Source organism: Lemur catta, chromosome 15 (genome assembly GCF_020740605.2).
Source record: "Lemur catta isolate mLemCat1 chromosome 15, mLemCat1.pri, whole genome shotgun sequence".
NCBI classification, from domain to species: domain Eukaryota; kingdom Metazoa; phylum Chordata; class Mammalia; order Primates; family Lemuridae; genus Lemur; species Lemur catta.
This window is the reverse complement of record NC_059142.1, coordinates 17,061,199-17,083,318: the sequence shown is the minus strand read 5'-3', so window position 1 is coordinate 17,083,318 and position 22,120 is coordinate 17,061,199. Positions and strand designations below refer to the sequence as shown.

Genomic DNA, 22,120 nt, shown 5'->3' with positions numbered 1-22,120 from the left:
AATGTTTGGTCTAATTGCTTCTGTCCTGGAGAATGGAGGGTGACAGTGCTTAGTGTTGCCCTTCCGTTCTCCCCCAACTCCCACCCCACCTGGCTTCAAAGCCAGGCAGCGAGGCTCAGACTGGGTGGAAATGAAGAACATAGCAGATTATTTTTGAAACAGTGGAGCCAAGACAGCAGGCTGGTGAAGGCTGTGTATGGCTGCTCCCTTTAGCGACTGTAACAGGCTGTCTCAGTTTGTGCCTGCATCGATGGAGCACGCATTCATTCAACAAGTATACGTCGAGCTCCTGCGAGTGCCAGGCCCTGTTCCAGGCCCCAGAACCGCTACCCGTCCTTCTTTTGCCTCCTGTGCTGTTAGAATGGGTCATATCTATAAATACAGGTCTTGGATTTGGGTTTAGGGACTTGAAGCTGCTTAGGGAAAAGACAGTGCTAGTTAGCTAGTAAGAGGAAGAGACCGTCGAGATCTGGTCCGTGTGGAGGAGAGCCATCCAGAGGAGCCCTCACCTACCAGGGGACCTCAGGCCCGGGTTCTCCAGCGGGCAGCAACAGGTCCCAGGTCGACAGGGGCGGGGCGGGGCGGGGCGGGCGCCCGGGTACCCGCGGCCGCCGCCAGAGGGCAGCCAGGGAGCGCGCCCGGGCGGCAGGGCCGAACCCCCAGGTGAGTCTGGCTAAAGTGGGGCCGCCCCCCGGTACGGGGCCCAGTCCCGGGGGACCGGAGAGTGCGTGTGGCTCGGTGGCGGGGGCCGAAGGGGGCGGGCAGGGCGGCCCCGGAGCGGCGCCTGGGACCTGGGAGCTCTTTGCGCGCAGGGCGGGGGCGATCCCCGGGGGCCGGCGGGGCGCGGGCAGGGCCTGGCGCCGAGCTGCCCTCCCCGGCCGCGCCCGCCGATGGCCTCGCGCGGAGCCTGGGGCTGCAGCAGAGCGCCCGGCCCCCCGGAGCGGCTTGATCCCTGCTGGCCTGCCGCCTGCCCGGGGCGCTCTGGGGATCCCGTCGGGCGCCCCCAGCTCGGGGGCGGCCGGGCTGGGGGAGGGGACGGCGCGAGAGCGGGCGAGGACCGCTGCAGACACCAGGCGGCGCTGGGGTGAGCGTTCCGGAGTTCGAGTCAACAAGTGCCCTGTTTACCGAGCGCCTGCCCGGGACGCGCACATGCGGCGGGAGGGGCCTGGGGTCGCGGTGCCCGCGCGGGGGCGGGCTCGCCGCTGCCCCTCTCCGCTTAGCTTGGCCTGGGCCGGGCATCCAACACTCCAGATGATTGGGGTGGGGCACCGTGGTGGTCCTGGGCCCTGGACTGTTGGGCTTTCGCCTATGCTAGGTGGGCAGGAGTGGGATTCCAGTGGCACGTGGGCACCCCGAGGCATGGGAGTGCGCGATGTGCTATTTCTCACTGGTGAGACGCGATTCCTCCGGCTCGCCCTGCCCACCAAAAGAGCCTGAGAGGCCTGCCCTGGGTGTGTTTTCCAGGCTTCCCGAAACCCACTCCCAGAAGTCGGGCAGGTTTCGGAGAAGGGCTGCAGCCCACCCAGGCGGGCGCCTGGCTGTGCTCAGGATGGCGGTTCCGGCCTCGCCGCGGAGCCCGGGGCGCGAGCTGTGCTGCAAAAGCGTCCTTTCCTGGGCTGCGGAGAGGGCTCTGCTGGGAGGCCTGGGGATTCTGCCTCCTGCCCGGCTGCTCAGGGGGCTGCACAACTGGATTACCCACCTGGGTGGTTTGTAACACCCCAGGGGTTTCCCTGGGGGGAGGTGCGATGCTGGCGGTGAAAGCCTGTCCTCTGCGAGATCGGAGCCTGGGAGACGCAGGTGAATGGTCTTTGTCGCTCCCCATCTGTGCAGCAGGAACCTTTGATCCTCCCAGCAGTCTGAGGGCAGGGGGAGCCAAGGAGGCGTCCCTCCTGGAGACCCTGGTGAGCGCATGGGCAGAGCCTGGCCTCCCCCCACACCTGGAGCGATGGTGCCCTAACGGCCTCCAGGCCCCTCCACCCCCTGCCTATGACATCCACATGGCCTCTCCTGAGAAAAACGAAACCATGCATCTGAGCCATAAGCTTCGTTTCCTCTTTTCTCTCACTGTCACATTTTCCTGACAAGTGCTCTGCACCTGCTGCCTCCTCCCGGCTCTGCGCCTCCCCCCTTAATCCTCTGCAGCCTGGCTGCTCTGCTGGCCCTGCCACTTTGCTGAAACTGCTAAACTGCTTTCCCGAAAGTCATCTTGTTTCCAGACACTGCTCTTTTGTGGGGCCTTGGTCGTCCTGCCTGGGAAGCAGACCCCTGTGCGTGGGTGTCCCCTTTGTAGCCTCCTCTGCCATCGTTTCAGGACACACCTCCCTGCTGGTTTTTGTTAGAAACTCTGGTTTCTAACAGTTTTGTTCCTTCTCCTTTCCTGAGGCCTCTTCCTTCTTTTCTGGAACTGTTTTTCAAGGTCCTGATTTTAGCTTCTCATGGGACTCCAGGAGTCCTCAAGGAATCCCCGCCCCCCGTTTTCTAGTCTTGTCCTGTCGTGCTGTCCATGAATGCCGCAGTGTCATGGAAAACTCAGCATTCCTCCTCCCAGGCAGCTGCCCTCACTCACTTCTTGGCAGTGGGTTTCCCTGTTCTCTGTCACACCATGCTGGTCTCTGAAATGTGTCTTCCTCCCTCCTCTCCTTTGTGACGGGCTCCTCCAGACCTTGAACATCCTAGACCAGGGTACAAGGCCTCTTAGCTGTTCTCTGCACTGCCAACACCCCCACCATCCCCATGCAGCAGTCCGCCCTGCATTGTCACCTCTAGAATGGTGGTCCCTTTTACCTTGTCACTGACTCCACCCCTGAGAAATCTTGAGAGGTTCTGGATTTCCTCCCACACAAAGCTCAGCTCCCCTCCCCAGGTCTGAAGGCTCTCAGTCATGGAGCCTCATTCTCTCACTCCAATTTCCAGTCCTGCCACTTCTTACCTCCTGCCCATGGTCAGCCCTCTTGTCCTACTCTCTGGTACTTGGCTCCGGTGCTGTTCCCTGGGAAGGCTTTGCTCACCTCCCATGGCTGCCAGGGCCCCTTCCTGGTCTTCCCACTCCACTGTGTCTCTGCTGATCTCACATCCCCTCCTGTCCCTGGCAGCAGCAGGAAACCTGTTTCCTTTCTCTCTGGATCCCCAGGACCGGGCACCCTGTAGGGGCTCAATAAAGGAGTTCCCACCCCCAAATTTCCAAGAACACCACCTTCTCATCCTTTTTCGGAGTCCAGTTTACACTCCACCTCCCTCCTGGACTGTTCCATTCTTCCGGATTCCAGTCCAAATGCACTCCTGCTGGGCTTATTGATGGATTGGTTACAGGTTGTGCCTCACCATTTAATACTTTGTTCTCTGCCATTAGCCTCCCATCATATCCCGGGTGTGAGATATGGGTTTCGGGCTTTTAATCCTAGCAGCTGTTTATTGAGTGGGTCGTTCCTCTCTGGGGAGTGTGCTAATCGGTCCAGGCATTCCCTCATTTTGTGTTATCCTGGAAACACCCAGAGAGGGAGGCATTAGGATTGAGGACACACACTCAGAGAGGGCCAGAGACCTGCCTGAATCACACAACTTGTAGGTGGGCAAAGTGCAAGGTGGAACTCAAAACTATCCGACTCCCAAGGCTGGTTTTAGATACTAGGGTTTGCTGTTTGTCCAGGAAGGTGTGTTTTTCAGGCCAGGGAGAGTGTATTACACATCTTCTGTGGCCCCTCAGCGCCTGGCCCAGGTGTGTGGGACATACTGGTGGCTTAGTTGGTTGGTTGTGTGGGACTCCAGGAAAGGACTTTGTAACAGACAGACGGTTAATGGTGGGATCAGTGACTCAGGGGGGCTGTGACATCTGCCCTGGGAGGCCTTGGAAACAGGCTGTTTTTCTGGTCTCACCTTAAGTAAGAGCTGTGGAATAGAGAGAGCCTTGCAGGTGCCCCTCAGGGTACTTTAAAATGCCTTTTTTGGTAAACAAAACCACCCTCCACCCAACAGTAAAGCCTTCCACAAAGTTTCCTTAGGAGGCGTCCTTCCCTGCTCTCCACAGGTCACTGTCATATGAAAATGAGTTCCTGCTGTGAAATATGGTTACCATGGCAACTAGTAGCTGCAAGGCCCCATCTCTTGCTCCTGGGTCTCTGCACTGTAAGCTTCAAGGGGCTTTTTCCCTCTTTGTCACCTAAAAAACTAAAATACTCTTCGTCATTCTTCTTTTGCATAGACATTAAACATTTTTTTTTCCAGGCAGTGATTCCTGGCCACTGTTGGTGATGGCCCAGCTGGTTGTCACCAGGCTGCTAGCAATGCCATTAATAATGATCCCGGAATGGTGACCCTGGTTTAGGTCACATTTTGAGTGACATCCAGTGCCCCTTGGGTAAAAGGGACAGTAGCTGTGGCTGCCACACATCTGTGACGCCTGGAGAGGCAGACGGACAAGGAATGATCTGGCGTGGGGGTGGGGAGTGCTTGTTGGTGCAGCCCTGCTCTGGTGGGAGGTGGTGAAGTTGCTTGTCCTCTGTGGCTGTTTCCTCCTCTGAGGGTCTTGCTCACAGATATCCTGGGAGGAGCTGCCCAGAGCAGGGTACCTCGGGGATGTGAAGAAAGACAGGGCACCTTTGGCAACAGTCATAGCCACTGCCACTGATGAGTGCTCACCATGCAGACATGGTTCCCTTATTTAATCCTCAACCAAATGAGTTAAAAGTACTATCATTATTCCTATTTTACAGGTAAGGAAACTGGTGCACAGGGAGGTGAAGTGCTTATCCAAAGACACACAGCAAGTAGGTGATAGGGTTGGTTGGGCTTTAGTCCTAGGAAGTCTGACTTGACTGGGTGCTCTGTAGACAGTGCAAGGACTATGTTTAAGGAATGAAAGAGCTCATTGGAGAGGTGGGGCTGTTGGCTTTCCCAAGATTTGAGGCTTTTTTTTTTTTTTTTACACACAGTCTCACTCTGTTGCCCAGGCTAGAGTGCCGTGGCATCAGCCTAGCTCACAGCAACCTCAAACTCTTGGGCTCAAGGACTCCTCCTGCCTCAGCCTCTGGAGTGGCTGGGACTATAGGTGTGCACCACCAACACACACCAGTTAGCCAGTTGCCTGGCTAATTTCTTTTTGTTTTTGTTGTAGAGACAGGATCTCACTCTTTCTGAGGCTGGTCTCGAACTCCTGACCTCAAGCAATCCTCCCACCTCAATCTCCCAGAGTGCTAGGATTACAGGCGTGAGCCACCACGCCCAGCCAAGATTTGAGGCTTAAAGTGGTGGTTTTCAACGTTTTGTATTTTATGGTGGGCTGCCGTGAAAAGGCATGTACTAGAATATTCATAGCAGCACTATTTGGAATAGCCAGGAAAACTGGAAGTCACCCACTGTTCGTTAGCAGTAGAATGGACACGTAGGTTGGGGTGAATACAGACAATAGAGCACTCCACTGCAGTGAGAATGGGCAGTCTACAGCCACACAGTACAACATGGGTGAGTCACGCAAACAATGTCGAGCTGCAGGAACCCGATGTAAACGAGCGTGTCCTGTATGACTCCATTTATATAAAGTGCAAAAAAAGCACTAGAAGTCAGGTAGTGGTTTCCTTGAGGCATGAGGAAGGCTCTGTGAGGCTGGTAATGTTTGATTTCTTTATCTGGGTGTTGGTCACATAGGTCACATAAGTCATTCTGTCAAAATTAACCAATTTTGATACGTGTACTTCTCTGTATGTGTGTTATACTTCTGTAAAATTTACCCAAACAGGGAAAAAGGCAGTGGTGACCCTAAACCCAGGCTGTAAATACAGACACGCCATTCCCTTTTAAGAGAGGCCACACCTTTGACATCACTGTACTGGACCCTTGGATTTCTTGTGACAGGTGGGAGGTGACATGAGGGTAGGTGCGCAGATTCTGGAGGGGGTTGGCTTTGGGAACGTGGGAGCAGAGCCAGGCCTAGCTCTGGTTTCTTCCTGTTCCCTTTCACTCTGCTGGGTCGAGGGAGAGCTGTCTTAGCTAGAAGGTGCTGCTTGAGTTGGGTGAGTCCCTGAAGTCACCCTTTTTCCTGTTGCCTGGATGCTCAGAGTGTAAGCGAGGTGATGTGTATCACCTCCTGCTGGTGGTGGAGAGTCCAGAACACGGGTGGTGCTGCAGCCCCCAGCACAGCCACCCGCAACCCTCCAATAGCAATGAGCTGCCTGCAGAACACTGGCCTGTGCCAGCCCCTACAGTAAGTGACATTCTTTGGGAGAGCAGCTCCTCCATTCGCATGGCAGTTATGCGCTGCTAAAAATACCGGAGCACCTTATGTAAGACCACAGTTACATAGTTAGCACCTCATGTAAAAGCACTTATTTTACCATGGACAATTAATCAGTTGCGTGTTGGATATCAACTACCCAGTCCTGTGTGACTCACCCAGCTGTGTCATGCCTAAATTTACACGTTGGTGCATTTTCATCTTTATGTCTGGCCCATCCAAGTAGTTGAGTGACACCAGGGTTTGTAAAGTTTCCTCTTGCTCAGCTCCTCCTCCTCAGTCAATAACAGGGTATCTTGACTCCCGGAGGTGCAGCATCTCCGAGTTGGAAGAGCCTCCTTCCCCATTCAAGAGTCCCCTCCATAAGTAGCCGGGACGGGTGACCATTTGGCCTGTGCTTGGATGCTGCCAGTGATGGGGCCGGCCCATCTCACAGCTGGATGGTGGTTTGAACAGCAAGAGCGATGGAAGAACACTGAGGCCCAGGATACCCCAGGTAGGCCAAAGTACCTGGCTGAAACCAACAAGGAGAAACGTCAGAGGGATCAGATCTATAAATCCATGGGAGCTGAGGCTTGGAAAGCAGTATCATGATGGATGCAATTGCAGGACCTGTTAAAATAAATGCTGCTTCCCTGTGACATAGTGATTCTATTTCTCAGGATCTGCCCTGAAGACACTCTGGTACCTGTGTGCAGGTGACAAGTTGTGGGACAGCCTTTGTGACAGTTAGCAGTGGTGAAAAACTACATACAGTCTGAATGTTTGCTGGTGGTGAAACAACTGCTTAAACTTGTATTTTCATACCTTGGAATACTGTGCAACTTTGAAAAGGACTGAGGTCTTTATATAAAGCAACGTGGAGGAATCTCTAAGAGATTCATAAGGTGAAGAAAGCAAGTTTCAGGGTGACAAATACAGCATGATGCCCTTTGTAGAAATGTATGCACTGAGCCCTGCATGAATACAAATCTATGTAATACACATGCATATAAAAGTATATGCAAAGATCTAGAAAAAATACATTCTAAACTTAACTATTATCTCCAGGGAAGGGGTAAAGGGGGCCAGGATTGTGGGTGTGGGTGTGGGGAGGGGCAGAAGGAAGAAGGATGATCAAATAGAAATTTAGCCTTCTTTGTGGTATTTTAAAATTTTAAAATAATTTTATTGAGGTATAATTTAGATGCAACAAAATTTATTTATTATAATTGTACGATTCTGTTCTACATTCTTAAAAGAAAAAGTAGGGCTGGGCACAGTGGCTCACATCTGTAATCTCAGCACTTTGGGAGGCTGATGTGAGAGGATCACTTGAGCCCAGGAGTTAGAGACCACCCTGGGCAATGTAGAAGGACCCTGACTCTATAAAAAAAAGAATATTAAAAAGTAGCTGAGTGTGGTGGGGCACACCTGTAATCCTAGCTACTCATGAGGCTGAGGTGGGAGAATGGCTTGAGCCCAAGAGTTCAAGACCAGCCTGGGCAATGTATCAAGACCCCATCCCTACAAAAAGTTTAAAAATTAGCCAGGCTCACACCTGTAGTCGCTGCTACTTGGGAAGCTAAGGCAGGAGGATTGCTTGAGCTTGGGAGTCCAAGTTTGCTATGAGCTATGATTGTGCCACTGCACTTCAGCCTGGGTAGCAGAGTGAGACCCTGTCTCCAAAATAAAGAATGAATGAATGAATGAATGTCTAGTCTAAACCCCTTCCTGAATTGAGAATCTTCTCCTCCATCTCTCTCGGAGTCTTGGGTGGACTAAGACAGAAAGCTCACTGCATGGTGTTCTGAATTTAGGGACAGCTCAGATAGGTGGAAGTTCTTCCCTCTTTTGAGTTGAAATCTACTTCTCTGTCACTCTGCCTCTGAGTCTGTCCCTTTGGGATCATGTCAACTAAGCCTTCTTTTTTCCGTGGAAGAAGATTTGCATTGGTTCAAGATCTCCTTCATGCCCTCTTCCTCTGGCATCTTCCAAGGTTCCTTATAGAGTCTATAGGGTAGTTTACATCATCTTGTATTTCATATGAGCCACACGTTCCAGACCCAGTGCTGTGCTGGCTCCTTCCTCAGGCTCTGCCTGGCTCGGCGATCCTCCTCCTATAGAGTCTGCAGAACTCACCGTCTGCCCCAGGTGTTGCTTGACCATAACACTTCTTAGAAATAATGGTCATTTTTTTTTTTGAGTTGTAAAAGTAATTTATGTTCATTATGGAAAATTTAGAAAATACAGAAAGCACAAAGAAGACAATAAAAATCTGTGATTTTTAACCTCTAGAGATAACAACTGTTTAATGTTTACCTGCATTTATTAATATTTAACTTGTTTACTTATCCATAAGAGTATTGGTGGATATGTATGTAACAAATATTTTTCCCCATAGTTTGGTATTTTTCTTTTATTATTATTATTTTTTTGAGACAGAATCTCGCTCTGTCACCTGGGTAGAGTGTAATGGCATCATCATAGCTCACTGCAGCCTCAAACTCCTGGGCTCAAGTGATTCTCTGCCTCAGCCTCCTGTGTAGCTGGGACCTCAGGCATGTGCCACCACACCTGGCTAATTTTTTTTATTTTTGATAGAGACCAGGTCTCGCTCTTGTTCCAGCTGGTCTCAAGCTCCTGAGCTCAAGCGATCCTCCCACCTTGGCCTCCCAGTGTGCTAGGATTACAGGCATGAGCCACTGCGCCCAGCCTATTATTATTTTTAAACATAGGGAAGTTTTAAATGCTTATGTAGTGTTATGGACTGAGTGTGTTTTCCTAAAATTTGTAGGTTGAAGTGCTAACCCCTAGTGTGGCTGTATTTGGAGTAAGGAAGTAACTAAGGTTAAATTAGGTCACAAAGGTGGGGCCCTGACCTGGTAGGATTAGTGTCCTTATAAGAAGAGGTGCTAGAGAGTGAGCTTGTTCTCTCCCCTTTCCCCCTGGGCACATGCACCAAGGAAGGGCGTGTCTGCCAGCCAGCCAGGGAGAGAGCCCTCCCCAGGAGCTGAATCAGCTGACACCTTGATCTTGGACTCTCCCCAGCCGTCAGAACTGTCAGAAATAAGTGTCTGTTGTTTAAGTCACCCAGTCTGGGTATGTTATGGCCTCCTGGGCTGCCTAATACATGCGATTAAGTCCATCAGTCCTTTCATTTTATAATCTTTTTTTCTCTTTGCTTTTGAGTTTGAAAGGTCTTCCTCACCCCAGGGTCAGATAAATGTTCACCTCTGATTTCTTCTGGTTCTTTTTTGGTTTCAGCCTTTCCGCTCAGCTCTCTCCTTTGTCTTCAACTCAAATCCAACTGAAATTTATTTTGTTTTATGATGCGAGGGAAGACCTTGATTCTGTTTCTTTCCAAATTGTTGACTGGTTCTTTCAGTTTACTTTGTTTTCCCACAAACTATATTTTAAATTTAAATGTAATTTATTTTTTGAATATAACATTATAATCATGTTCAAAATTCAAAAGGTACAAAAAGGCGAACAAAGTCTCCCTGTTCTCTTATCCTTTCCCTCTCAGGTCCGGTAACTGGTGTTACTAGATATTTGAGTATCATTCCCTCTTCCCCGACTGACTTGAAGTGTTAGCTTTATTGTAACATACAAACATATTAATTTCCAGGCTTTCTGTTTTTTCATTAGTCTTTCACATTTTCTTCCACTGCCAACCAAATTTTTTCTTGTGACTTTATGTATTTTAATATCTGGCAATGCAAATTCTTTTTCCAAATTTCTTTGGTTATATTGGCCTATCAATTCACTCATCTATGTGAAACTTACAATGATTGTGTTGGCTTTTGTATAAGTATTATAGGCTCTTGTTTGGAATTACATTAAATTTATAAAATAACAAATATATTGAGTTTTCCTATCCAGAAATATGGCCCGTCCCTTATTTATTCATGTTTTCTTTTCTATTGTCTCTTCTTTTATAGCTCCCAGTAAAGTTTCACAGTTTTCTTTTCTTTATGGAGGTTATATACATTCCTTATTAAGTTTGTTCCTAGGTGTTTTATATTTTTTTATTGGTACTGGGAATAGAATCTTTTTTGTTTTTCATTTGATTTTTAACTAGATGTTGTTTGTTTTTTGTTTGTTTGTTTTTTGAGACAGAGTCTCACTCTGTTGCCCAGGCTAGCGTGCTGTGGCATCAGCCTAGCTCACAGCAACCTCAAACTCCTGGGCTCCAGTGATCCTCCTGCCTCAGCCTCCTGAGTAGATGGGAGTACAGGTGAGTGCCACCACACCTGGCTAATTTTTTTTTTTATTTTTAATAGAGACGGGGGTGTCACTCTTGTCAGGCTGGTCTCAAACTCCTGATCTCAAGTGATCCTCCAATCCTCCCGCCATGGCCTCCCAGAGTGCTAGCTATGATTACAGGCATGAGCCACTGCGCCTGGCCTGATTTTTAACTGGTTGTTGTTGGGACACAAGAAAATTATTGCTTTTTTAAAAATTATTGTGATATATATACAAAAGAATTTAAAACATACTTGTATAGTTTAAATAATAATAAAGCAGACATATGGCCAGCTAACTTGAGAGAGAGAGAGCACTACTAACCCTTTAGAAATTGCTTTTGTACCTTTCCTTAAAGGGACCTTCCTCCCTCCCCATCCCCAGGGGAAATACTAACCTGAATTTTGTTATCATCATTAACTTACTGTTCTTTGTAGCTTTACCACGTAGGTTTATATCCTTAAATATAACATACAGTATTAAAATAGTAGTATTGATGTTGTAGTTCACTCTCTTTTTACTGCTCTGTGTAAACATACCCAGTTTATTTGTCCTTTCTGCTTGTGGATGGGTATTGGGGGTGTTATTGACATCCTTTCTATGGGCATGTTTCTCTAGGATGTATACCTAGGGGGATTACCTGGTCTTAGGCGACGTGTATTTTCACCTCCTGATGGCCTTCAAAGTCTGAAGTCTGTTTTCCCTACGGCTCTGGGCGGGCACACGTCTCACACATCCTCACCCACGCTTTGTATCATCTGCACTTTTAGTGTGCGCCGGTCTGCTGCGTGTGAGCTGGCATCCCACCACGGTTTAATTTGGCATTTCTCTGATCATTGCCCAAGTCCAGCGTGTTCCCAGGGCTTTTTGTGTTTCCTCATTTACACACATGGACTTTTCTTTCTCCATTTTTCTCCTATTAGGTTATTAGTAGTTTGTAGGAGATCTTCACAGGTTACCATAATGGTACTAATCCGGTGCCTATTCAGTGTTGCCAAATACTTCTCTCAATTTGTGGCTTGCTTTTTACTACCTTAGTAGCATCTTTTGATGAACAAAACAGTCAAATACTTCAGTGAGCCTGCCATGAACTGAAGTTCAATATTTGTTTATGGTTCTTTTCTTTTCTTTTATGGTAAAATGTACAGCCAGTGACATGCACAGATCTTCCATGTTCCATCTGGTGAGCTCAGATCCATGCAGAGGCCAGTGTAACCTGGACTCCTATAAAAATAGCACGACCTTCCTCTCGGAGCATTCTCCCGTGCCCCACTCCCCCAGAATCAACCAGTATTCTGATTTTTACCACCATAGGTTAATTTTGCCTGTGCTACAAAGTCATTATGTGTGGACTCCTACAATATGTGCTCTTTTGTGGAAGACTTTTTTTCACTCTCACTTGGCATAATATTTTTGAGATTTATCCCTGTTGCTGTTACATCAGTAATTGCTTCCTTTTTAGTGGTCAGTGGTATTCCTTTGTATGAATATGTATAATTTACTTATCCATTCACCTGTTGTTGGACCCCGGGCTGTTTTTAGTTTTGGGCTGTTATAAATGGACTGGCCATAAGTATTCTTGTTGCTATATGTTTTCATTCCTCTTATCTGCATTATTTCTCTTACATGTTTTAATTCTAAGAGTGGAATTGCTGGGTCATAGGCTAGGAGTAATTTTTTTTAATTAAAGTATAACATCCATTCAGAAAACTGCACCTACCAGAAGTATACTGTTTTTTTTTTAATTTTTACCAAGTGAACACAGCCATGTAGCTGTCACCCAGGGCAAGAGGGGGGACCTTGGCTCAAGCTGGGCTGATTCACAGGGCTACCCATTCTGAGATCAGAAATTCAGCAGAGGGAAGCAAGGAGGGAGAGGATTTTGGAGCCACTTATTCTGGTAGTGGAGGCTGATGAGACTTTGAGGCTCAGACTCTTGCAGCCATCAGAGTTCCTGTTTTCTTCCACATTGGGCTCTTCGGCCTTCCAATTGATTCTGAGCTACAGTATATTCCTCCAGTACATTCCTTTCTGCTTTCTTAGTCATCCAGACTTGATTTCTGTTGCTTACAACCAAAGAACCCCAGTGGATACAGTGAGACCAACCAAGTACTGGAACCAAACGTTTGGTGGAGTGTGCCTGTTGCATTGCAAAAACTCAGGGTGTGAGCTGCCTTAAACCAGCCCCTGAGTTCTCACGTGACCCCATTTGGACAGTTGGATCCTTGGGCTGACGAGGTGAACTCTCCAACAGGCAGTCACTTTAGATCTAACTTTAAAAGTTTACAACAAATGACTTCAAACTTTTGGGACTGGTGAGGTTTTTGGTTTTTTTTTCTTTGTCCCTAACTTTAAATTTAGTTCTCAGTTTTGAAACAGTTTTCTCTCGGTCCCCAGTGGAAAGTGAATGGAGAACACTGGCTTAATTTAGAAGGTGAAATGTAGGAATGTATGTTATTTTCTGGACTGAATTTTGGGAAAGCAGGTTCATTCCTCTGGCTCCTTGATGTAGAGTGTGAGGGATCAGGAGGGGGAGTGTTTGGTGCAGCGATCAGAGAACAAGAGTTCGATCCAGAATCCTTCTTTCACGCCATTCCTCAGGGACCATTTGCTTAAGGAGGCGCAACATCTAAATTGTTCTGCTCTAAGTGGGGCCTCATTTAAAAGTAAAAAAGGAAATGAATTCTCTTCTGGTTTCTTTTTTTAATGTCATCAAATCACACAGATTAGTGATAGGATACGACCCAATTTCAACTGGTCTCTGAATTGTCACAGTACATGTCCTTGTTAATGTCAGGGCGTGGGAAAGTATTTGATCAAGGGGAAGGTGCCATGAGTGAACTTCGCCAGTGAAAGGTCAGAGATGAATGTGAAATTATTTCTAACCCCAAATGGTAAAAATCCATCCAGGCCGGGTCTCAGAGCAAGTCACCAAGTAGCCTGTGTTTCTCTGTGTTCGTTCCTCTCCGCCCCATCTCCACGGCCTATTCTCAGAGCTGATTCTTGCAGTGACCTTTCTCTACCTGCCCTTTCTAATCCTGCTGGGGACTTTCTTCACTTGCCACTTCTCAGGGTCCGGTGACCCCCACCTAGACGTGAAGACCTTCCTCACACTCTCTGGGCTTGTTAAGACCTTACACTTTTGACTTGAACGAAACAGAAGACATGGTTCTTTACTATGAAATCTTTTAGTTCATTCAGACTGCTATCACAAAATACCATAATCTGGGGGGCTTATAGACAACAGACATTTATTTCTTACGGTTCTGAAGGCTGGGAAGTTCAAGAGCAAGGTGTGGGCAGGTTCTGTATCTGGTGAGGGCCTGTTTCCTGGCTCGTAGATGTGCCTTCTCACTGTTTCCTCGCATGGTAAAAGGGGCAAACTGGCTCCCTGAAAAGCCTCTTTTATAAGAGCACTAATCTCATTATTATTTTTTTTTTTTTGGAGACAGAGTCTCACTCTGTCACCTGGGCTAGAGTGTCATGGTGTCGGCCTAGCTCACAGCAGCCTCAAATTCCTGGGCTCAAGTGATCCTCTTGCCTCAGCCTCCCGAGTAGCTGGAACTACAAGCATGCGCCACCATGCCTGCCTAATTTTTACTATTTTTAGTAGAGACGGGGTCTTGCTCTTGCTCAGGCTGGTCTCGAACTCCTGAGCTCAAACGATCCTCCCACCTTGGCCTCCCAGAGTGCCAGGATTATAGGCATGAGCCACTGTGCCTGGCCACCTAAGCCCAATTTTGATGGCTCTGCTCCCATGACCTAATCATTGCCCAGAGGCCCCCACCTCCTAATATCACCTTGGGGGGTAGGATTTCAGTGTATGAATTTTGAGGGCACATAAATATTCAGCCCACAGCAGCCTCCCTCTCTCAAGGGTACTGCTGAGTAGGTGTCTTTGAGTGTTTTGCTTGGTTAGAGCTGCAGGTAGCTGTGGATATGGTGAGTCTGCCAGAGTCATTTTTGCAGGTTAAGTATCCTACAAGGACACTGCATGGAAGGGAGCTTTGAATTGTGTATTTTGTAATGGCGACTTTCTAACAAATGGACATGAAATGTCTTGTTTTAATATTATCAGTTTATTAGGGAAGTTTTTAACCAGGTGGGAGAGAAGAACCTCTGGGGAGGGCACCTCTTCTGACTTCGCACCAGTATGCCGTATAGCCTGGGCTGGCCTCAGGCTTTCTATCAATGGGGTCACCCTTGATGGGTAACTGGGAACTGATTTAGCAAGGTGGGAAACTTGGGAGCAAAAAGACCTTAAATGGAATAAAAATTGCCTTTACAGAGCTGAAGTTTTCCATCAGGGTCATGCCATCAGGGCCAGGGTAGAAAAGACAGGCCAAGGGGCAGCCAGGACTCAACTGTGGGCCCACCTCGCTTTACATGGGTCCTGTGTCCAGAGCACAGACTCACGCAGCAGCCCAATTAGGACATAAAGGTTTGCACTGTATGGTCATTGCTTTGGAGGGGTTCACTGCATGGTATTCTCAGTGCTGGGCTCTGCTCGCAGATATAGGATGTGGACTCTGAGAGCATTCGTGCTGGGCTCTGGGACGGGCCTCGGGGTGGACAGCAAGTTGAGGCAGGCTGGGAGGAGCTGGACGTGGAGGCTCCGGGGGTGGGGCTAGGGTATCAAGAGGAATGCGCTGGGAGTGCAGGTGTGATGGGGGAGGAAGGTCAGGCACATCTCCCCAAGGTTGGCAGGTGGGATTCCAGGCAAACTGCCTGCAGGGGGCTCACGGGGAGGTAACAGCATCCTGACAGGCAAGGCCAGGGACGGGCACTCTCGGGACAGGGGATCTTTAGAAGTGTGGGGAGTAAAGTAGAGAAGAGGGTTGGCCCGTAGCCCACCCAGAGCTAGAGGCCTGGTGGGGATGTGGGTGGGTCCAGCATGAGCGGAGCGGAAGCTGGATTGCTTAGAGGACAAGGGCTCAGGCTCTGGGTTCAGACTTGCTGGGTTTGCATCCTGGCTCCACTATTTCTCATCTGTAAAATGGGAGTGATCATAATGTCTGTGGCCTTGTTGTGAGGATTAAATGAAAAGGCATATGCAAAACAGAACAGCCCTTGGCCCATGGATGTGGTTATTATTATCGTTAGTATTGAGGGCTCCCCAGTTTGGCCTGAGAGTGTCCTTTTGGACTCAGAGCTGCCCGTGAAGGGGGTTCACATTCGGCTTGGAGGGCTGCTGCTTTCTTTGATTTCATATTTTGCTCCCCAGTCCCCATATTTGCTTTGTTTCTGTGGCTGCTGAAGAGCGTAGAGTCAGACGTGCTGCTCCGTTTAATCATCAGATTTCTGTGGCATCGTCTCTTTTTGCTCTCTGCATGGCCTCTGTTCTCTTTAATCCTTAAGTTGTTTATTTTTTATTGTGTTTAGCTCCTAAGCTGCCTCAAGCCCTCCTTGAAACAGGCAGTTATAAATTCTGAATGAATGAATAAAATTGTAGACCACACATTGACTCCGTTACAATGTAAGGAGGCATGCTCTGCCTGCCCTTGTCCCTGTCCCCACCTCGTCACCTGAGTCTGGGGCATCGGTTGAGGCAGTAGGAAGGGTCAGCTCCCAGGACAGGTGAGGGTACACCCCTTCCCCAGCCCTACAGGGGAAGCACTGTAGGTATTCTGGCTGTGAAGATGAACTCTCAGGCCCTGTGGTAGATTTGGTAAGGGGAAGGGTGGAGAAGAACAAAGCCTGATTCTGATCAAGCACCTACTGTGTGCCTGGCATGGTGCTAGGTGCTTAGTACACTCCGGGCCACTCCAGGAGGCTGGTCCTGGAGATGAATGGTGGGGCTGTAGGATTCTGGGGAGTTTATTCTGTCAGTCTGGACGAGGGGAATCAATCTGGCCCCAGTCCTGGGCCATATGAAGGACCACCTGTAAGACCTTCCCCAGGACTCACTCCCAGTCTTCGAGCTCGCCAGGGCATATGTCTTAGTCATCTGTCGCCACAATATTGTGGCGTAACAAACCACCCCAAAACCCATTGCATATGGCAATATGTATTTATTTCTCTCTCACATATCTGTGGGCTGGGTGAGGTTTGTCTGATCTGGGCTGCTCTCAGTGGGGCTTGGTTGGCTTGAAACTGTGAGTTGGGCTTAGGTCTATCCCGTGTGTCTCTGATCCCACTTGGACCAGTTACCACCCGAGGTATGTTTATTCTCACGGTGACAGGCAGGAGCGCAATAGAGCTAGCACATTGCAGACCCTTTTCTCCCATCATATTCACTAACATCCCATTGGCCAAAGCAAGGCCCATGGCCAACCTCAAGTCCAGGGTCAGGGAAGTACACTGCCTATTAGCAGGCCAGGGCAGGGTGTGGCTATTTAATACCATGGCTGGGAGTGAGAAGTTGAGACCAATAATTCAGCCTGCCTTAAGAAGAACTTTATCCATACACTCAGTAAATATTTATTGAAAGGCTACAGTGTGCCGGGCACGGTGCTGCCTGTGGAGACAGAGTGGAGAACAAGACAGGCCTGGTTCTCGCCTTATAGAACTTACATTCTGATAATGGGAAAACACACTGAAGAACTACTTCTGTTGTTAATTATTTAATTACAGTTGTGATAATCACTACAGAGTATTACAGAACACTGGAGTGCAGGTGCCGTAGGGGTCGACCTGGTTCAGGGAGGAGGAGATGGTTGAGTGCAGAATCGAAGGGTGAGAGTTAATAAGGTAGGGATCCCAGGAAGACCACTAGCACAGCTGAATGCTCGTCTGACACCACGCAAGGCAGAAGGCAGTGGGATGATGTCGTCAAAGTGCTGAAAGACTTTCAACCAAGAACCCTACATTCAGAAAAACTATCCTTTAAAAATGAAGGAGCAATCAAGACATCCTAGATAAATAAAAACTGAAAGAATTTGTCACTAGCAGGCATGCCCTATAAGACATACTAAAGGGAGTCCCTCAGGCTGAAATGAAAGGACACTGGACAGTGACTGAAGTCTACATGGCTCAATAAATAGCACATTTAAAGGTATAAATGTATTTTGTTTCTAACTCTTTTCTTCTCCTATCTGATTAAAAAGATGACTGCGTAAAGCAATAATTATAAAACATTGGTGACAGGCTTATAATGTACAAAGATATAATTGGTATAACAATAATAGCCCAAAGGAAGGGGGAGGGAACAGAGCTATATTAGAGCAAAGCTTTTGTGTATTATTGAAATTAAGTCAGCATTAACCCAAGGTAGATTGTTTTAAATTAAAATGTTAATTTTAATCCCCAAGGCAACCACTAAGAAAAAAACTTTTAAAAAATGTGATAAAAGAGAAGTAAAAGGTATGCTAGAAAATATATAACCCAAAAGAAGGCAGAAATGAAAGAATATAGGAACAAAAAAGACATAGAGAAAACAAATGGCAAAACGGCATAAATCCTATCTTATCAGTAATTATGTTAAATGCAAATGGACTGAACCCTCCAATAGAAAGAGATTGGCAGAATAGATTTTAAAAAAATCATCCAACTATGTGCCATCTACAAGAGACACACTTTAGCTTCAACGACACAAATAGGTAGAAAGTAAAACGATGGAAAAAGATGTACTGTGCAAGCAGTGATTCACAGAGAGGTGAAGTGGCTGTACAAACATCAGACAAAATAGACTTCAAGGCAAAAATTATTACTAGAGACAAACAAGGACATTTGGTTATGTTAAAAGGATGACTATATCAGGAAATTGTAACAATTCTAAACATACATGCACCTAACAGTAGACCCCCGAAATACGTGAAGCAGAACCAACAGAAATGAAGGAAGAAATAGACAACCCAACAATAATAGTTGGAGACTTGAAGGTCCCACTTTCAATAATGGATAGAACAAGTAGGTGGAGGATCAGCAAGGAAACAGAAGACTTGGATGGCACTACAAACCAACTACATCTAACAGACATCCGTGGAACACTCCACCCGACAGCAGCAGAGTGCACATTCTTCGAGAGGGCAGATCAGGTGTTCTCCGTGAGAGGCCATATGTTAGGCCAGGAAATAAGTCTCAATAAATTTAAAAGGACTGAAGTCATGCAAAGTAAGTTCTCTGACTATAGTGGAATGAAATTAGAAATCAATAACTAAAGGAAAATTGGGAAATTCACAAAAATACAGAAAGTAAACACACTCCTAAATAACCAATGGATCAAAGAAGAAATCACAAGAGAAATTAGAAAATACTTTGAGATGAATGAAAATAAAAATACAACCTACCAAAACTTATAAAATGCATAGCTGTAAATACCTGTATTAACAAAGAAGAAAGATGTCAAATCAACAATCTTCTACTTTAAGGAACTAGAAAAAGAACAGCAAACTGAACCCAAGGGAAGAAATAATAAAGATTAGAGCAGAAAAAAAAAGTGAATAAGAAAGGACACATATTGAATGATCCCATTTATATGAAATGTCCAGAATGTGCAAATCCGTAAGACAGAAAGCAGATTTGTGGTTTCCAGGGGCTGCAGAGAAAGGGGGAATGGAGTGACTGCTAATGGCCTTCTCTTTGGAGTGAGGAAAATGTTCTGGAATTAGATAGTGGTGATGGTTGTATAACTCTGTGAATATACTAAAAATTACCCAGTTGTAAACTTTAAAAGGATGAATTTTATGATTTGTGAATTGTATCTCAATAACGGTGTTAGCAACAAAAACATTGAAAAAGAGTTAATTAGGCAAAAGAGGTTGTGGGGAGAGGGATGGGGAAGCATGTCCCAGGCAGAAGAGTTAGGTGCCTGCTGGTCCCCAGGGGAAAGAGTGTGGTGCGTTGAGGGAAATACAGCATCCAAGGTTGGCCGGCCTGAAGATTTTGGTTTTATAAGAGCAGTAGGAAGCCACTAGGGGGATTTCAAGCCAGTAGCTCTGTGACAGGGCTGCCATTCTGAAGAGCTCACTGTGACTCCAGTAAGAACAGGTTAGAGAGGACCAGGAGTGGACTTGGGGAGGTGTCTGCAGTAGCTGAGGTGGGAGGAACTTGCATTTCAGGAAGGTTTATTGCTCCACTTGTCGCTGCTGGATGGAGACCTGGGTCCCTCAGGCATCAACATCTCTTCACTGTCCCAGCCACTGATTTGAATATCCCCAGGTATTCTTAATCAGCCCAGCGTGACCTGAGGGGTCCTTGTGGAGTGGGAGGGTGGTAGAGAAGTGGATGTCATTAATCAGGCCAGCTAGGACTTGCGGCTAACCAGGGCTGCTTGCAAACAGTGATTGAACAGGAAGGGGACTTTATTGCCAAGACCCTGGAGTATGGCATTGAAGCTGAGGAAGGTGTGAACGCCCAGGCCGCAGGTGTGCCGAACCGAGCGCTTGTGCTAGAGTGGGGCCCTTGCTCTGCCTTACGCCTGCTTCGGTCTCTATCTCCGCTGCCCTCCTCTTTGTCTCTCTGCAGACCACCCTTGTGTTTCTGTTAACTGGGCATTTCTACATGGGGAAAATGGCCCCCCATTGGCTTCTAAGTTTGCATCTTACTGTTGCAGAGGGCAGTCGAGACTTAGTCTCTTACCCCATTTCCAGATCCCTAAAGGAGGGATCTTGAAGTGCTGATTTGGCCTGGTTGCACCCCTGGAGGAGTCAGCTGGGCCCCAGGGGGCTGGCCACAGGGTAAACTCAGGGCTTCTGGAGCCCTCCCTGAGGGTGGCTGGGCAGCTACAGGAAGGCCAGGGGAAAGGGCTGCAGTTGGGATGCCAGGTCACCTATCCCCGAAGTGCTCCCCCAGTCCCTTCGGATGACTTCTGCCTTGGATCATTCTGCCTCTAGGGTTAAACCATACCAGACCTTATTTTGTCCCTGGAACTGGTTCGCAGACATAGCCCTTTGACTGTCTATCGGCCCTCCCCTCCCCTTTTTGCCTTCACTTTCAGCCCTAGACTGGCAGAGAACATTCCAGAATTTAGAATTAATCTTACTATTCTGTCAGTTCCCGCAGAAAAGAAAGGCCGGGTCCATGCCCTCCTGAAAATCTTGTTGACAAGGACCCCAGTTAGTGTCATTATCTCGTTTTCACCTGCTGTTTGAAAGTCAGTGGCGCTGATTCAGGTGCCTGGAAACCCTGGTGACTGTGGACTAAGTGGGCCGGGATGGGGGCGGGAGGGGGCGGGAGATGTCTGTGAAGTCTGGTGGGGGGCACGTGCAGGGTCAGCTGTCCTCATGGCCGCCCCACCGTCTCCAGCCTTGGCTCATCCTCTTTCAGCTGGCCCACGGGTGACGCATGCTGTGCCAGCCTTTCTGCAGGGGACAGTGTGGTCAGGAGACTGCAGGGGGCGGGGGATGCCAGAGCCCCGGGCCCTTTGCTTCGTGCTGGGGCAGCTGTTTCAAGTCCTCAGGAGGGGATTGATCTTGGCGGGGCTTTCTCTCCTGCTGGGAGAAACAAGGGATTGAAGTCCTTCAGTCAGACACTGCTCTCAGACATCAGAGGGGGACAAGGACACTCTGAATGCAGATGTGGGTTCTGACGGCTCCTTTCTCTTTGAATTCCTGTAGCATTTATAAGGAGGCCATGCAGCTTGGTGTCTTATTATTTATGGCCATGTGCTAGCGGCCTAGAACGATGTTCCCAATACTAATGACACCGGTGGCGCGCACGGTGCTGGTGCTGACTAGCACAGCCGGGAACCTCCCCGTGTAATTTCTGTTTTCACCGGGTGAAGGAAGTGGGGCAGATTGTATTATAGGCATTTCATAGTTGATAAAGCCTCGGGTTGGCTGGGGTAGGGAGTGGGGGGTCTGTGTGTAATTTTTTCCCCTTCACAGTCACAAGCCTGACTTCTGAAGTCTAATTCCACCCTCTGTTCATGACAGGCAGCAACTGCATGCTGAATTCTTCCAGGCAAAGACTGTGTCTTATTCTTCCTTGTGTTTCCTGTCTGTCGTCTATCCATCTCCCCATTTATTGCTTTATCTTGTTCCATAAAGGAATTGAGGATGCCTGTAAGAATGTATATGTTTCCATAGATCTTTTATATAAGAAATATAAATATATATTTATAATAAAAAGATAAAGTAGGTATTATATATCAGAACCATATGTATATATTTTATATATATTTATATAGGTATGTGTGTGTACACATAATTAAATAGAAGCTTATAAAAATAAGATCAGGAAAAATACAGATTAACTAGAAGGTTGAAACCAGGGGTAGAGTTGGACTCCATATTCAGGCCGTAGAGCTATGCACAGTTTACTATATTTGAAGCACACATTTAGCTCTGAGCTAATGAGCAGTCAAGGCAGGGAAAAAAATATTAGAGAAATGGTTCATGTGGCCCATAAGGCAAAGGATCCCAGACGCTGAATGCTCTCCAGGCAATTAGATCTGAAGGAAATTTCTTGCCTGGGTGCTCACTTGTGGGACCTGAGTGACAAGGAAAATACATGGCACAGGTGCCGCTGCTCTCTGCTCCCGCTCCAGTGGCAGACATCACTCATCAATCACAGTGCTTTCCCACTAAGCCCAGAGGCAGCCTGATAGGCCTTCTAAGCATGGTGTTCCAGCCAGCCGTTGGCAGTGGTTTGGAGTCTGCATGCGAGACAAAACCCGCTTGTTCTTGCAGTGGAGGTGGGCACAGATGGATGATGGCAGTATCAGGGAGGTCATGAGAGGATCCTGAGTGGAGAGCCACCTTAAGTCCTGGCAAGCACCTCTGCAAG

At 47.8% G+C, this 22,120-nt stretch overlaps 1 protein-coding gene across 1 annotated transcript in view; it reads left to right on the top strand.

The window, feature by feature from the left end:
• Positions 1 to 637: 637 nt before the first annotated feature.
• RPH3AL (rabphilin 3A like (without C2 domains)) overlaps positions 638 to 22,120 on the top strand; it is a 134,649-nt gene continuing 113,166 nt past the window's right edge. The window contains exon 1 of the mRNA XM_045526181.1: positions 638 to 663. The gene's annotated coding sequence lies outside the window, so the exon portion shown is untranslated. The remainder of the gene's footprint in view (positions 664 to 22,120) is intronic.